Here is a 17,622-nt window from a genome sequence, read left to right as displayed (position 1 = left end):
TAGATCGTTGCACATCCCGGTACACTGCCAGAGGCATTTCATATAGAGTCATTATTGTTCTAAGTATCGAGTTGTAAGTAAATAAAAGTGTGCTGATCATCATTATTAGAGAATTGTCCCATGTGAGGAAATAATAAAAGAGGCCAGCTAAGCCCAAATAAAAAAAGAGGCCAAAGATGCCCACCAAAAAAAAGGGAAAAATGAAATGAAAAAAAAGAGGCCAAAGAGGCCAAACAAAAAAAATGAGAGAAAAAGAGAGAAGGGACAATGCTAGTATCTTTTTCCGCACTTGTGCTCCGAAATAGCGCCATGTTCTTCATGATAGAGAGTCTCTTGTTTTTTCACTTTCATATACTAGTGGGAATTTTCATTATATAACTTGGCTTGTATATTCCAATGATGGGCTTCCTCAAAATTTTCCTAGGTCTTCGTGAGCAAGCAAGTTGGGTGCACACCCACTAGTTTTCTTTTTGAGCTTTCATACACTTATAGCTCTAGTGAATCCGTTGCATGGCAATCCCTACTCATTCACATTGATATATATTTATGGGCATCTCCATAGCCCGTTGATACGCCGAGTCGATGTGACCATGTAACGACTAAGATGCGGTCCTTTCCTATTTAGGGGGCGATCCCCAAAATGGAAAGAAGCGCATCTATGCGTTCTGCAAGAAAGATAAACATAGCACATACATAATTAAAGAATGACAAATAGGGAATCGTTTGCCATCTCACATAGATAATATCAAAGTTTACATCCACACATTTATTCGGACAAGGTAGTTCCGCTACGGACTACATAACATGAGAAAAAGGCTATCCTATCCCGCATGCTTGCCCACGATCACGACCACGGCCCGAGTCTTCTGGATAGTTCATGTACAGGCGGTCGTTCTCCTCATCGTACTGCCACGCCAGCTGTGTGCCATCTGGATCACCTGTGTCGGGCATACCTGCACCTCTTGGGGTGTTGAAGTAATCTGTGAGCCACGGGGACTCAGCAATCTATGACCTTGGTACCGAAACTAGTCAAGTTATTAGGTAAGCAAGGTTCAGTGTTTAGGTTGCAGCATCCTAAGCATTTATGGTGGCTAACTTACGGAGAACAAGTTATAGATGTGGTGGTCTACGCGAGAGGACGAAGACTAGGTGATCACTAAGTGATCCTAAACACCTACTTACGTCAAACATAACCCCACTATGTTCCCGATCGAAGAGAGGTCTTCGAAGGGGACAATCACGGTTACTCACACGGTTGGCAGTTTTATTAGATTAAGTTCAAGTTATCTATAACCGGATGTTAACAAATAATCCATGTTGCCACATAACCGCGGGCACGGCTTTCCGAAAGATTAAACCCTACAGGGGTGCTCCAACTAGTCCATCACAAACGGTCACGGGCCGCAAAGTAATCCTCTATCACGGAACTCGTGATCTCGTCGGATTCCTTTGAGGAGAACCTCAACTCTGGGGAGAACCAAAGCTTCACCGAGATTCCTATACGCAAGATATATCGCTAAGGTAAGACAAGACTAGCAGGACCTCCCGTCGTGTTGACGACCCCGATAAGAGCCATGTATCTTAGTCTCAGGACATGACGGATGGAACTAGCTACGAGAACCAAACCTCAAGTTTCCTTGTGGTGGCCCCGTAGGCAGACCAGTTTGGACCAACACTCATGAGGAGCACTGGCCCGGGGTGTTGATTAAATTCCTCGGGGTAGCTATTCCATATGCAAAATTATTATTAGGTGATTAGCAAATTAAACTAATGTTGAGTCCTGCCGGACAAGTCTTAACACTATAAGATTTATCAAGGGGGTCCCCATAACAACCCCGAACGTGTTAGGAGCGATCATTTATGGAATCAAACACCGATAGCCGGAAACTAAGGCGGCAATAACGGAACAAAACACGCAGGAAAAGGCTAGGCCTCCCGTCATTTAACAAGTATATAGGTGCATTAATTAAATTGCAGTTAAGAACATAATGATATCAAAATCTCATGTTATCACATGAGACAGCTCGCACCTGCAACTAGCAACGCTAATATTAGAAGTTGAGCACGCCTACTTAGCCATACAACACTAGCTAGGAGGGGACAGTGTTTGGGTTTCATGGCAATATGAGGAGGCAATTATATCAGTGGTAAGCAGCGAGCATATGACAAAGGAAACGTGATTCTAAGCATAACAAAGCTAGAGACGGTATCAAGGTCACGGTCATCTTGCCTGTGATGTCTTCATCTTGGAGCTGCTCATGTTCGTCCTGCACGTACTCTCCCGAATCCACGTACTCGCTCTCTGATCCCGGTGCTACCCAATATATAAACAACATCTAATGAACAACAACACAACATGATGCAACAAACACATGATGCATGAGATGAGAATGAAGCATGCATCTCTATTCTAGTCACTTGCATATGCATGAGAAGAAAAGACAAACTTTTGGACAGAACTTCACTCTAAGCTATCTAGACATGCATGAAGATGACATGAACAGGTGCATCACGAGAAAACAATGCAAAAACATATATAGAACGTTGAGAACGGAGCTACGGATCAACCGGAAACTACGAAACAAGAAATGGAGTCCTACGGATCAAATCTACCACAAGCACTATCCAATGGCATACTTCTGGTATTCCCAGGTTGCCACATGACTAAACGAACAAGTATAGGTGGGGTGGTGCAAAGGAACTCACCACACCACCAACTATGCACTCACAAGCTTCAAAACAACAAAACTATGCAATTTGTCCTAAACAGCAACATATCACTTTGAGAGCAACATGCAAGGCACCTACAACCACCCAAATGTGCCAAACAAGATATGTGGCAAAAGCTATTCAAATGCTCTACAAGCATTAGCAAGAATATAATACAAAGGAGTTACACACAGAAAGATCTACAAATGCTAACTTGGACAAAAATATCAGTTTTCAGGGACTTTGTGAAAATCTCAGATTCTCACCAGCTGTTTATGCTCTGAAGCATTTTGACAGCCCCCAAAACAATATCTACAGGAAGTTAAAGTGCATGAAAATTGACAAAGAGCTATACAAACACAAAAGCTCCAACTCTCTAGTTGATTGCAAGGGCTGATTCCCAACACATGAACTTTTGCAACCACAACTACAAGGGAAGAAAATAACAGCAGTTTCTCAGGCTTAGTGAAAATCACAGATTTTCACTAAGTTGACAATTTCAGCCATATTTCTACTTTTACAAGGCACAACTTGCACATACAATATCCTAAGCATAAAACAAAACCACCATGATGTAGAGGGGTTCACCCACTACTGCCACATCAAGGAATCATCCTCTTAGGCTCATCATATCACATGGAACCAAGCTATAAACATAGATCAAAACAGAAAAATGACATTTCCAGAAAGTGTCCAAAAGGGAAATCTGATTTGACCAATGGATTCCTGGGATGATTCTACCCCAAAAACATATATAATACCTAGGTACTTGCATAGAACAAATAGGCACAAAGTTGAAACGAAAAACTACTTGGAATCACATAGATGCAAATAGTGTCATATCACATGTGTTACTCACTAGTCCATCACCTACACATGCACTTGCACACACTCACAATCCAATGGTGACATGAGGGTTTAGACCTCATGTATGTGTGCCATAGCACATCACCATACACACACATACATGCTAGCATCACAATTGCCCATGCACCACACCTACACATGCTAGTATCTAAAACACACACATACTTATACTCACACCACTATCACTAACACCTCTTACACTAGAGCACATCACCACAAGCACATATACACACATACACATGGTTACATACATCTACACAAGCACTTGGGTGCTTGCACCACACAAGCACACACCTCATACATACATACACTAGCACCACTAATCCCTACACATGCACACTAACTAAGCAAGGGAAAAACCCACTGGTTTAGATATTTTAGGAAACAAAACATTGGTGGCCAAGCAAATAACAAGCCAACAAGCTAAATCTGCAAAAGAGAAAAATAACAAAATAAAAGGGGTGCTTGGGGATCGAACCCTCAACGTACTGCACTCAACACACTAGCACAACCACTGCGCTACTGCTCTTGGCTCGACAGACAGAGGAAGGAAAACAGGGTAAGTTTCCCTCTAATGCTACTGTCCCACAAAATGAAATAAGCAAAAGGGATGCGCTGCGGGGACTCAAACCCACGACCTGCGCTAAGCTAAAACACACCACTGCCACTATGTTGCGCTAACGATACTTTACAGGGAGGGGGGCTTTGCTCTTTTGAGCAACCCCCTTTGGATCTACTACAGCCCGACGATGGCCGGAACAAGGGAGGGTCACCGCCGGCGCTATGCTTTAAATTAGACACGGGCTCGTTGCTGGAAGGGAGAGGGATCTCCCATGGTTCCATTTCGCCACTAAGCTCGACGCGAGAAGCCCTACAGCTACTGCTCCACCAGCACGCGGCGGCGCCGGTGACAAAGAGAATTACGGTGGCGTGCTACGAGCCTATGCTTGATCTGCCGATAGCGGAAGGGGAGGAGTGCTTCTGCTCACCCACTTGTCGAGGAAGCCGCGCCTGCCGGAGAGGAAGAAGGGAAGTCAAGGAAGAAGCCGCTGCGGAGGGATTCGTTGGAGCGGAAGGGGTCGTCGTCGAAGTAGTGGAAGCAGGGGCGATCCTCGACGATTAGCTGCGGGAACGGACTCCCCTCAGGTCCCAGTTGCTCCTAGATTGCTTGGAGAGGAAGGAGGTGTACGGCAACAACGGTGATGAGCTCTTCACGGATCGGCCATGGCGGAGGAGGAGCTCGCCTACGTGTTGTCGATGCTGGAGAGGGAGGAGGAACATGGGAAAGGAGGTGGCGGCGCTGCGGAGGAACCCTAGCATACTGCCCGAACGCCAAGGATTAAATAGGGGGCGAGGGAGGCCGCCTCGACGTCCATAGCGACGGCGTCGACTCTCTGTCTCGCGCTCTCTCTAACAAACTGATGGAAAGTTGAGGGAGGAGGGAGACGGCGTCTACAGGAGAGGGAAGGGAGTGGGCTGCGCGCAAGGAGGGTACTAGGCCAGCGAGGACGAGGAGGCCCACTCGGAGGCACCAGGTAAGAAAATAAAAACCCACTTGGGTTCTTCCATTTAAAACAAAACAGAGATAAATAAAAACACAAAACCATCACTATTGACCCTAAAATAAAACAAAAATGCCCCTCGTCATAAGGGAATTATGACCCAATAAAATAAAATGAAAAATGGATTTTTGGAGCACTTAAATATTTACAAAACAGTATTAAATAACCTGTTTTGTGAATATCTACCCCTCTCAAACATAGATTCAAAACACATTAAACCTAGCACCACATCCACCGAAAATCACTCTAAATGATCTACAATTTTGAACCAGGGTTAGAGCAAGTAAAACTTGAGCTTGAGAAATAGAGAAGGGGGGGGGGGGGGTTGAAACCTTGTTGAAATATAGCATAGTTGAAACCCACTTTCAAATACACCACTTCACTATCACATAGCACATCAACATCACAACCACATACATGGATCCACAACACAACAAACACAAAGAAGGCATGGATGATATGGATGCATGAATGCAAAGGGGAGACAAGGTAATATCACATGAAATAACACATGCATATATTTCACAAGGCAATGACATCATGGACCCACACATGAAGGTTCCAAAATATGGCAAGTTATACTCTAGGGAATTACAAACTCTCCCACACTACAAAAAGATCTCGTCCCAAGATCTAGGACTGAAAGAACTCCGGGAATTCAGAACGGAGGTGATCCTCGCGTTCCCAAGTGGCCTCTTTATCGGAATGGTGTGATCACAACACCTTGAGAAACTTGATTGACTTGTTGCGGGTCTTGCGCTCAGTCGTCTCAAGAATTGCCACTGGATGCTCACGATAGGATGGGTCGGGTTGAAGGTCGATGTCTTGAAGATCAACTGTGCGCTCGGGAGTCTTGGAGCATCTCCGGAGCTGAGAGACATGGAACACATCATGCACATTTGCAAAGTTGGAAGGGAGCTCAAGTTGATACGCAAGGTCGCCTCTCTTGCCAACAACTCTAAAAGGATCAACGAAACGAGGAGCAAGCTTGCCTTTGATTCCAAAACATTGTGTACCCTTCATAGGAGACACTTTGAGATAGACGAAGACATCGAGCTCATAAGACATGTCATGATGCTTGCTATCATAGTAGCTCTTCTGACGGGACTGCACTGCTCTTAGATTATCCCGAATGACCCGACACATCTCTTCAGCTTCTTCGATCAAGTCATTCCCAAGAATCTGACGCTCGCCAGTCTCGGACCAGTTGAGCGGGGTATGGCACTTCCTGCCATAGAGAATCTCAAATGGAGCTTTGCCTGAACTAGCTTGATAACTTTTGTTATACAAGAACTCAGCGAAAGGTAGGCAGTCTTCCCACTTCATGCCAAAAGAGATAACACAGGCTCTCAGTATATCCTCAAGGACCTGATTGACTATCTCCACTTGTCCACTAGTTTGAGGATGAAAAGCTGTGCTAAATCATATCTTCATACCCATCGCAGACTGAAAAGAGTCCAGGAACATGGAAGTGAAGATACTTCCGCGATCCGAAGAAATCAACATAGGCACGCCATGCAAAGACACTATCCTGGAAGTGTATAGGTCTGCAAGCTGAGCTGTCGAGATGGATTCCTTGACTGGAAGAAAATGAGCTACTTTACTCAACTTGTCGATGACGACGAAGATGGCATCATTACCCTTCTTGGACTTCGGAAACCCGGTGACGAAATCCATCACAATATGGTCGAACTTCCACTCGGAATGGGCAATGGATGCAAAATACCTGCTGGACGTTGATGCTCTGCTTTCACCCTTCGACATACATCACATTCCTTTATGAACTGAGCAATCTCACGCTTCATGTGAGTCCACCAGAAGGTCTGTTTCAAGTCCTGATACATCTTGGAGCTTCCTGCATGTACTGAGAGCAGAGAGTTATGAGCTTATTCCATGATAACCTTTCTAAGATCACCTTTCGGAATGACAAGACGATCCTCAAAGAATAATGTGTCTCTGGCATCAACATTGAAGCACTTATATTTGGGAACTCCCTTTGCCAAGCCAACCTTGACTTTCTTCACCATTGCATCAAGAAGTTGTGCTGCTCGGACCTGATCTTCCAAGGTAGGAGAGATCTGATGATTTGCAAGAAATCCCTGAGGTACTAACTGAAGGTTGAGTTTTCTGAAAGATTCACAAAGGTCGGGTTGGAGAGGCTTCAGAATGAGACTGTTGCAGTAAGCCTTCCTGCTCAAAGCATCTGCCACGACATTCGCTTTGCCTGGAGTGTATTCAACGCTCGGATTAAAATCTTGGAGCATTTCCACCCAACGAGTTTGCCGAAGATTCAGGTTAGGCTGGGTGAAGATGTACTTGAGACTCTTGTGATCGGTGAACACTTCAACCTTTCGTTCCAACAAGAGGTGTCTCCAAGTCATCAGAGCATGTACCACTGCCGCCAGCTCAAGATCATGAACAGGATAATTCTTCTCACTTGGCTTCAACTGCCTCGAGGTATAAGCTACCACTTTCTTGTCTTGCATCAACACAACAACAAGACCTTGAAGAGAGGTGTCGCAGAACACTTGGTAAGGTTTGGAGTCTTCAGGAGGAACCAAGACTGGAGTACAGGTGAGCTTCTATTTAAGTGTGTCGAAGGCCAACTGACACTCTGGAGACTAGACATACTTCACACCCTTCTGAAGAAGACTTGAGAGAGGCTTAGCAATCTTGGAGAAGTTCTCAACGAATCTTCTACAATAGCTTGCAAGCCCGAGAAAGCTTCGAAGCTGCTTCACATTTTGCGGAGGCTCCCACTCAACAAAGGCCTGCACCTTCAACGGGTCAACTTTGATGCCCTCGGTATAGATGATGTGCCCAAGGTAGACAACTTCTTTCAACTAGAACTCACATTTGGAAAACTTGGCATAGAACTTATGCTCTCTCAGCTTATCAAGCACCAGCCTGAGATGTTCTTCATGCTCTTCCTCAGTTTCCGAAAAGACCAGAATATCATTGATATACAACAAGATGAATTCATTCTTGAACGGAGAGAATATGTAGTTCATCATTTGAAAAAATGTTCGTGGAGCATATGACAGACCAAAAGACATGACCGTATACTCATACGAGCCAAAACTTGTCCTGAAAGAAGTCTTTGGAATAACCTCTTCGCGAATGCGAATTTGATAATAGCCCATCGTGAGATCGAGCTTGGAGAAGTCCTTAGCCCTTTCAACCACTCGAACAACTCATTAATGTTAGGAAGAGGATATTTGTTTATGATTGTATTCTTGTTCAATGGACGGTAATCGACACACAATCGGTCCGTGCCATCCTTCTTCTTGACAAACAACACTCCACAGCCCCAAGGAGAAGAACTTGGTCTGATCAGACCCAGACGCTCCTGCTCATCGAGTTGCCTCTTAAGTTCCTTCAGCTCTTCTGGACCCAATTTGTATGGCCGTTTGCACACAGGCTCAGTACCTGGTTCAAGCTCAATAATGAATTCAACTTCTTGGTGCGGAGGCATTCCTGGCAATTCTTCTGGAAACACATCTTCATATTCGTAGACCACTGGGACTTGCGAAATTGGGTTAAGCTCACCCTTCTCATTTAAGGAAAATAAACGGATTGTGTCATCACGCGCCGCAAAGATAATCACGTCCTCCGAAGAGTGAGTTAGCTTCACTTCTTTAGCTTCACAATCAATAGATGCCTTGTTCATGGCCAACCAGTCCATACCAAGGATCAAATCAATGTCGGAATTGCCCAAGACAATAGGAGACGCCAGAAAAGCATATTTACCAAACTTGACAGTAACCTCCGGAACAAACACCTGAGAGGTCATCCGCATACCCAGAGACACAACTTGCGATGACTTCGGTAAGACTCGATCGCAACATTATTACCAGATGCAAAGGGATATGACATGAAAGAATGTGATGCGCCAGAATCAAACAACACTTTAGCAGGAATAACATTGATGAGGAGATTACCCAAAATCACATCTCACGAGTTTTCTGCTTCAGCCGCATTCACCATATTGACTCTTACAGACCTGGGGTTGAACTTCACGATATCATTGCTTGGAGGTTTGCCCCAAGGAGGAGGCAGAAGACGCAGCTGAGAAGCGCACTTGTTGGCACAGTGACCCTTCTGCCCACACTTGTGACAAGTAACATCTGCCGGCTGACGGTACTGTGTCTAAGGAGGCCCTTGCTTCTGCTGCTGAAACCTTTACTGGAAATCTAGGTTGGGTGTGTGGGAAGAACCACGGCCACCTGAATGCTTGAACTGCTGCGTGTGCTGAGGAGGAGGAGGAGGAGACACCCAATATTTCTGTTTCTTCTGAACCACCTGAGTTGAGGAAGACGAGCTGGAATCTCTGAAGCGCTTCTTTGAATTCTCCACCCTGAGCAAAGCTGCCTCAGCCCTGAGAGCCAAGTTGTAGAACTTATAGAACTCCTCAGGATCATGGAAAAGAGGGCTAGCTGGAAATCCTCTTTCAAACCACCTCTAAACTGATAAATCTTGCTCTTCTGATCAGGAATGTCCTGCAAGGCATATCGGGCTAGCACGTGGAACTCGATGTTGTACTTGTACATGGAGTTACCACCTTGCTTCAAGCGCCCGAACTTCTCACGCATCTCCTCCATAGAGCTAGACGGGATGTAGTGGTACCTGAAGTCTCTGCAGAACTCATCCCAAGTGATCACTCTGGCACCCCTGGAATCCATCAACTGTTGCCACTAGATCAATGCTTGCCCCTTCAGCTGGAATGTTGCAAACTTGACGAAATCCTCTGGACGGACATTGCTACACTCAAAGTGCTTGTTCATGTCGCGAATCCAATCCTCGTCGTCAAACGGCTGGTCACACGCTGATTTGACAGGAACTGACTCAGATTAGCAAACTGATTGCCACCATGGTTGAAGTTGCCTTGCTGCTGATTTGTCCTCTCTTGCAACAACTGTATCAGCATCTGAGTGTTTGCATTAGTAGAAGCCATCACCGCTTGCCAAGCCTCTACAGGAGGAGGCGGTGGCGAAGGATTTTCTGGTGGAGGAGGTGGTGGCGGCATCTCAGCACCCTCATGACCTGGATTCTGACGAGTTGGTGGATCCATCCTGAAGACGGACAACACATTAGCCCACAGAATAATATTGAAGGTAAAGCTGAATCAAAAAGGCAGGAATATCTGAATAGGAATATTAGCAATTGCACTCGAACAAAATAGTAAGAATGCTTCCTCAAAGTGACTGTCGACAAAATTTTGATTAAGACCACTTGCAAACCAAGTATGAGCTAGAACTGCTCGATACAAATGTACGATCGAGATTTCATCCGATATCTTCATGGAAAAGATCGCACGGGCTCGAATTTACATTAGCCATCCTGTGCAAGGTAGTGCACACGACTTACGAAGCATCCCTGAGTCGTAGCAAGCTACAAGGACTCTTTAAGACACAACGAGAACCGCTGTAAGACGACCGTGAACAAACGTACCCACTGAATGTCGAATCCCAACCTCACATCATGCATCTGTAGGAAGATTGTCCAATAAGTCACTACTTGATATCCCTGTTGGAAATATGCCCTAGAGGCAATAATAAATTAGTTATTATTATATTTCTTAGTTCATGATAATCATTTATTATCCATGCTATAATTGTATTGAATGAAGACTTATATACATGTGTGGATACATAGACAAAACACTGTCCCTAGCAAGCCTCTAGTTGGCTAGCCAGTTGATCAAAGATAGTCAGGGTCTTCTGATTATGAACAAGGTGTTGTTGCTTGATAACTGGATCACGTCATTAGGAGAATCACGTGATGGACTAGACCCAAACTAATAGACGTAGCATGTTGATCGTGTCATTTTGTTGCTACTGTTTTCTGCGTGTCAAGTATTTGTTCCTATGACCGTGAGATCATATAACTCACTGACACCGGAGGAATGCTTTGTGTGTATCAAACGTCGCAACGTAACTGGGTGACTATAAATATGCTCGACAGTTATCTTCGAAGGTGTTCGTTGAGTTAGCATGGATCGAGACTGGGATTTGTCACTCCGTGTGACGGAGAGGTATCTCGGGGCCCACTCGGTAATACAACATCACACACAACCCTTGCAAGCAATGTGACATAGTGTAAGTTGCGGGATCTTGTATTACGGAACGAGTAAAGAGACTTGCGGGTAAACGAGATTGAAATAGGTATGCCGATACTGACGATCGAATCTCGGGCAAGTAACATACCGAAGGACAAAGGGAATGGCATACGGGATTATATGAATCTTTGGCACTGAGGTTCAAACGATAAGATCTTCGTAGAATATGTGGGATCCAATATGGGCATCCAGGTCCCGCTATTGGTTATTGACCGAGGAGTCACTCGGGTCATGTCTACATAGTTCTCGAACCCGCAGGGTCTGCACACTTAAGGTTCGACGTTGTTTTATGCGTATTTGAGTTATATGGTTGGTTACCGAATGTTGTTCGGAGTCCCGGATGAGATCACGGACGTCACGAGAGTTTCCGGAATGGTCCGGAAACAAAGATTGATATATAGGATGACCTCATTTGATTACCGTAAGGTTTTTGGAGTTACCGGGAATGTACCGGGAATAACGAATGGGTTCCGGGTGTTCACCGGGGGGGGGGGCGCACCAGCCCTTAGTGGGCTGGTGGGACAGCCCAAGAATGCCCTATGCGCCATAGGAAGAAAATAAAAGAAAAAAAGGAAAAAAGGAGGTGGGAAAAAGGGGAAGGACTCCTCCTTCCAAACCTAGTTGGATTCGGTTTGGAAGGGGAGGACTCCCCCCTTTGGCTCGGCCGACCCCCTTGGGGGTCCTTGGACCCCAAGGCAAGGCTCCCCCTCTTCCCCCTATATATTCGGAGGTTTTAGGGCTGATTTGAGACAACTTTGCCACGGCAGCCCGACCACATATCTCCATGGTTTTACCTCTAGATCGCGTTTCTGCGGAGCTCGGGCGGAGCCCTGCTGAGATTAGATCACCACCAACCTCCGGAGCGCCGTCACGCTACCGGAAAACTAAACTACCTATCCTTCTCTCTTGCTGGATCAAGAAGGCCGAGATCATCGTCGAGCTGTACGTGTGCTGAACACGGAGGTGCCGTCCGTTCGGCACTAGATCGGAGCGGATCGTGGGACGGATCGCGGGACGGTTCGCGGGGCGGATCGAGGGACGTGAGGACGTTCCACTACATCAACCGCGTTTCTTAATGCTTCTGCTGTGCGATCTACAAGGGTACGTAGATCGGAAATCCCCTCTCGTAGATGGACATCACCATGATAGGTCTTCGTGCGCGTAGGAAATTTTTTGTTTCCCATGCGACGTTCCCCAACAGTGGCATCATGAGCTAGGTTCATGCGTAGATGTCTTCTCGAGTGGAACACAAAAGTTTTTTTGGGCGGTGATGTGCGTTTTGCTGCCCTCCTTAGTCTTTTCTTGATTCCGCGGTATTGTTGGATTGAAGCGGCTTGGACCGACATTTCTCGTACTCTTACGAGAGACTGGTTTCATCGCTACGAGTAACCCCCTTTGCTCAAAGATGACTGGCAAGTGTCGGTTTCTCCAACTTTAGTTGAATCGAATTTGACCGAGGAGGTCCTTGTATAAGGTTAAATAGCAATTCATATATCTCCATTGTGGTGTTTGCGTAAGTAAGATGCGATCCTACTAGATACCCATGGTCACCACATAAAACATGCAACAACAATTAGAGATCATGGTGTGACGCCGGTGACAAGAAGATCGTGCCGATGCTTTGGTGATGGAGATCAAGAAGCACATGATGATGGCCATATCATGTCACTTATGAATTGCATGTGATGTTAATCCTTTATGCACCTTATCTTGCTTAGAACGACGGTAGCATTATGAGGTGATCTCTCACTAAAATTTCAAGACGAAATTGTGTTCTCCTCGACTGTGCACCGTTGCGACAGTTCTTCGTTTCAAGACACCACGTGATGATCGGGTGTGATAGACTGAGCGTTCACATACAACGGGTGCAAAACAGTTGCACACACGGAACACTCGGGTTAAGCTTGACGAGCCTAGCATGTGCAGACATGGCCTCGGAACACATGAGACCGAAAGGTCGAGCATGAATCGTATAGTTGATATGATTAGCATAGAGATGCTTACCACTGAAACTATTCTCGACACACGTGATGATCAGACTTCAGATAGTGGATTTGGATCATGTACCACTCAAATGACTAGAGAGATGTACTTTTTGAGTGGGAGTTCTTAAGTAATTTGATTAATTGAACTAATTGTCATGAACATAGTCTAATGGTCTTTGCGAATTACGATGTAGCTTGCGCTATAGCTCTACTGTTTTTTATATGTTCCTAGAGAAAATTTAGTTGAAAGTTGATAGTAGCAAACTTTGCAGAGGATTGTCCTCGTTGCTGCGCAGAAGGCTTATGTCCTTAATGCACCAGTCGGTGTGCTGCACCTCGAGCGTCGTCTGTGGATGCTGTGAACATCCGACATACACGTTTCTGATGACTACACGATAGTTCAGTGCAAAATACATAATGGATTAGATGCAAGGCGCCAAAGACGTTTTGAAACGTCACGGAACATAAGTGATGTTCTAAAGAGATGAAATTGTGATTTCATGCTTGTGCCCTTGTTAAGAGGTACGAGACCTCCGACAAGATTCTTTGTCCACAAAGTAAAGGAGAAAAGCTCAATCGTTGAGCGTGTGCTCAGATTGTCTGAGTACGACAATCGCTTGAATCAAGTGGGAGTTAATCTTCCAGATGAGATAGTGATGGTTCTCCAAAGTCACTGCCACAAAGCTATGAGAGCTTCGTGATGAACTATAACATATCAAGGATAGATACAATGATCCTTGAGCGATTCGCGATGTTTGACACTGCGAAAGTAGAAATCAAGAAGGAGGATCAATAGTTGATGGTTAGTAAAACCACTAAGTTTCAAGAAAGGCACGGGCTAGAAGGGATACTTCGTGAAATGGCAAAACAGTTGTTGCACTAATTAAGAGACCTAAGATTAAACCCAAACCCGAGACTAAGTGCTTCTGTTATGACGGGAACGGTCACTGAGGCGGAGCAACTCTAGATACTTGGTAGATAAGAAGGCTGGCAAAACTCGAAAGAAGTATATTTCATATACATGATGTTGATGTGTACTTTACTAGTACTCCTAGTAGCATTAGGGTATTGGATACCGGTTCGGTTGCTAAGTGATTAGTAACACGAAATGAAAGCTACGACATAAACGGAGACTAGCTAAAGGCGAGGTGACGATACGTGTTGGAAGTGTTTCCAAGGTTGATATGATCAAACGTCGCACACTCCCTCTACCATCGGGATTGGTGTTAAACCTAAATAATTGTTATTTGGTGCTTGCGTTAAGCATGAACATGATTGGATCGTGTTTATTGCAATACGATTATTCATTTAAAGAGAAGAATGGTTACTCTATTTGCTTGAATAATCACCTTCAATGGTTTATTGAATCTCGATCGTAGTGTTACACATGTTCGTGATATTGGTGCCAAAAGATACGAGGTAATGATGATAGTACCACTTAATTGTGGCACTGCCGCTTGAGTCATGTTGGTATAAATTGCATGAAGAGGCTCCATGCTGATGGATCTTTATACTCACTTGATTTTGAATCACTAGTGACATGCAAATCATACCACATGAGCAAGGCCTTGTTTTCATTGAGATGAAACAAGATAGTAACTTGTTGGAAGTGATACATTTTGATGTATGCAGTTCAATGGGTGCTGAGGCACGGAGTGGATATCATTATGTTCTTACTTCAATCAAGATTTGAGCAGATACAGGAGTATTTACTTAATGAATCACAAGTCTGAAATATTGAAAGGTTCAATTCTGTTTCAGGAGTGAAGTTCGTCGTAACAAGAGGATAAACTGTCTACGATATGATCATAGAAATGAATATCTGAGTTACGAGTTTTGGTACGCAGTTAAGACAATGTGGAAATTGTTTTTGCAGTTCATGCCACCTAGAACATCATAGTGTGATGATGTGTCTGAACATCATAGCCACACACTATTTGGTATGGTGCATGCTATGATGTCTCTTATCGAATTACCACTATCACTTATGGGTTATGCATTAGAGACAACCGCATTCACTTTAAATAGGGCACCGCGTATTTCCGTTGAGATGACACAGTATAGACTGAGGTTCATAGATATCGAAACTGTCGTTTCTTGAAAGTTTGGGGCTTAGACACTTATGTGAAAAAGTTTCAGTCTGATAAGCTCGAACCCAAAGTGGATAAATGCATCTTCATAGGATATCCAAAACAGTTGGGTACATCTCCTATCTCAGATCCGAAAGCAAAGTGTTTGTTTCTAGAAACGGATCCTTTCTCGAGGAAAGGTTTCTCTCGAAAGAATTGACTGGGAGGATGGTAGAACTTGATGAGGTTATTGAACCATCACTTCAACCAGTGTGTAGCAGGGTGCAGGAAGTTGTTCCTGTGGCGCCTACACCAATTGAAGTTAAAGCTGATGATGGTGTTCATCGAGCATCGGATCAAGTTACTACAAACCTCGTAGGTTGACAAGGTCGCGTACTACTGCAGAGTGGTACGGTAACCCTGTCTTGGAGGTCATGTTGTTGAGCAACAGTGAACCTATGAGTTATGAAGAAAGCAATGGTGGGCCCGGATTCCGACAAATGGCGGGAGGCCATTAAATTCGAGAGAGGATCCATGTAGGTAAATAAAATGTAGACTTTGGAAGAACTACTTGATGGTCATAGGACTATTGAGTAACGATGGATCTTTAAAAGGAAGACAGACGATGATGGTGATAAGTCACTATTAAGAAAAGCTCGACTTGTCGCAAAGATGTTTCCGACAAGATCAAATAGTTGACTATGATGAGACTTTCTCACTCGTAGCGCTGCTAAAAGTCTGTTAGAATTATGTTAGTAGTTGCTGCATTATTTACGAAATATTGCACGTAGGATGTCAAAACATTGTTTCCTCGACGGTTTCCTTGAGCAAACATTGTATGTGATACAACCAGGAGGTTTTGTCGATCCTGAAGATACTAGCAAGTATGCAAGCTCCAGTGATCCTTCAATGGAATGGTGCAAGCATCTCGGAGTTGGAATATACACTTTGATGAGATGATCAAAGATTTTGGGTTTGTACAAGGTTTATGAGAAACTTGTATTTCCAAAGAAGTGAGTGGGAGCACTATGGAATTTCTGATAAGTATATGTGGTTAACATATTGTGGATCAGAAAGTAATGTAGAATTTCTGTAAAGCATACAAGGTTGTTTGAAAGGAGTTTTCAAAGGAATACCTGGATTGCGCTACTTGAACGTTGAGCATCAAAGATCTATGGAGATAGATCAAAGGCACTTAATGGAAGTTTCAACAAGATGCATGCCTTGACAAGTTTTTGAAGGAGTTCAAAATAGATCAGCAAAGAGGGAGTTCTTGGTTGCGTTGTAAGGTGTGAATTTGAGCAAGACTCAAAACCCGACCACGGCAGAATAAAGAGAATAGACGAAGGTCGTCTTCTATGCCTTAGCCGTAGACTCTAAAGTATGCCATGCTGAGTACCGCACCTGATGTGTGCCTTGCAGCAAGTCTGTTAAGAGGTACACAGAGTGATCCAGGATTGAATCACTGATCAGCGGTCAAAGTTATCCTTAGTAACTAAATAGACTAAGGAATTTTTCTCGATTATGGAGGTGGTTAAAGAGTTCGTCGTAAAGGGTTACGTCGATGCAAGCTTTGACACTAATCCGAATAACTATGAGTAGTGAAACGGATTCGTATAGTAGAGTAGATATTTGGAGCATTTCTGAATAGCACTTAGTAGCAGCATCTATAAGATGACATAAATATTTGTAGAGAACGCACAGATCTGAAAGTTCCAGAACCGTTGACTAAAACTTCTCTCACGAGCAAGACGTGATCAGACCCCATAACTATATGGGTGTTGGATTCGTTGAAATCACATGGTGATGTGAACTAGATTATTGACTCTAGTGCAAGTGGGAGACTGTTGGAAATATGCCCTAGAGGCAATAATAAATTAGTTATTATTATATTTCTTAGTTCATGATAATCGTTTATTATCCATTCTATAATTGTATTGAATGAAGACTTATATACATGTGTGGATACATAGACAAAACACTGTCCCTAGCAAGCCTCTAGTTGGCTAGCCAGTTGATCAAAGATAGTCAGGGTCTTCTGATTATGAACAAGGTGTTGTTGCTTGATAACTGGATCACGTCATTAGGAGAATCACGTGATGGACTAGACCCAAACTAATAGACGTAGCATGTTGATCGTGTTATTTTGTTGCTACAGTTTTCTGCGTGTCAAGTATTTGTTCCTATGACCATGAGATCATATAACTCACTGACACCGGAGGAATGCTTTGTGTGTATCAAACGTCACAACGTAACTGGGTGACTATAAATATGCTCTACAGGTATCTCCGAAGGTGTTCGTTGAGTTAGCA

The sequence above is a fragment of the Hordeum vulgare genome, chromosome 3H (genome assembly GCF_904849725.1).
Source record: "Hordeum vulgare subsp. vulgare chromosome 3H, MorexV3_pseudomolecules_assembly, whole genome shotgun sequence".
In the NCBI taxonomy this organism is placed as follows: domain Eukaryota; kingdom Viridiplantae; phylum Streptophyta; class Magnoliopsida; order Poales; family Poaceae; genus Hordeum; species Hordeum vulgare.
The sequence above is the reverse complement of the archived record's forward strand: the minus strand, read 5'-3'. Positions refer to the sequence as shown.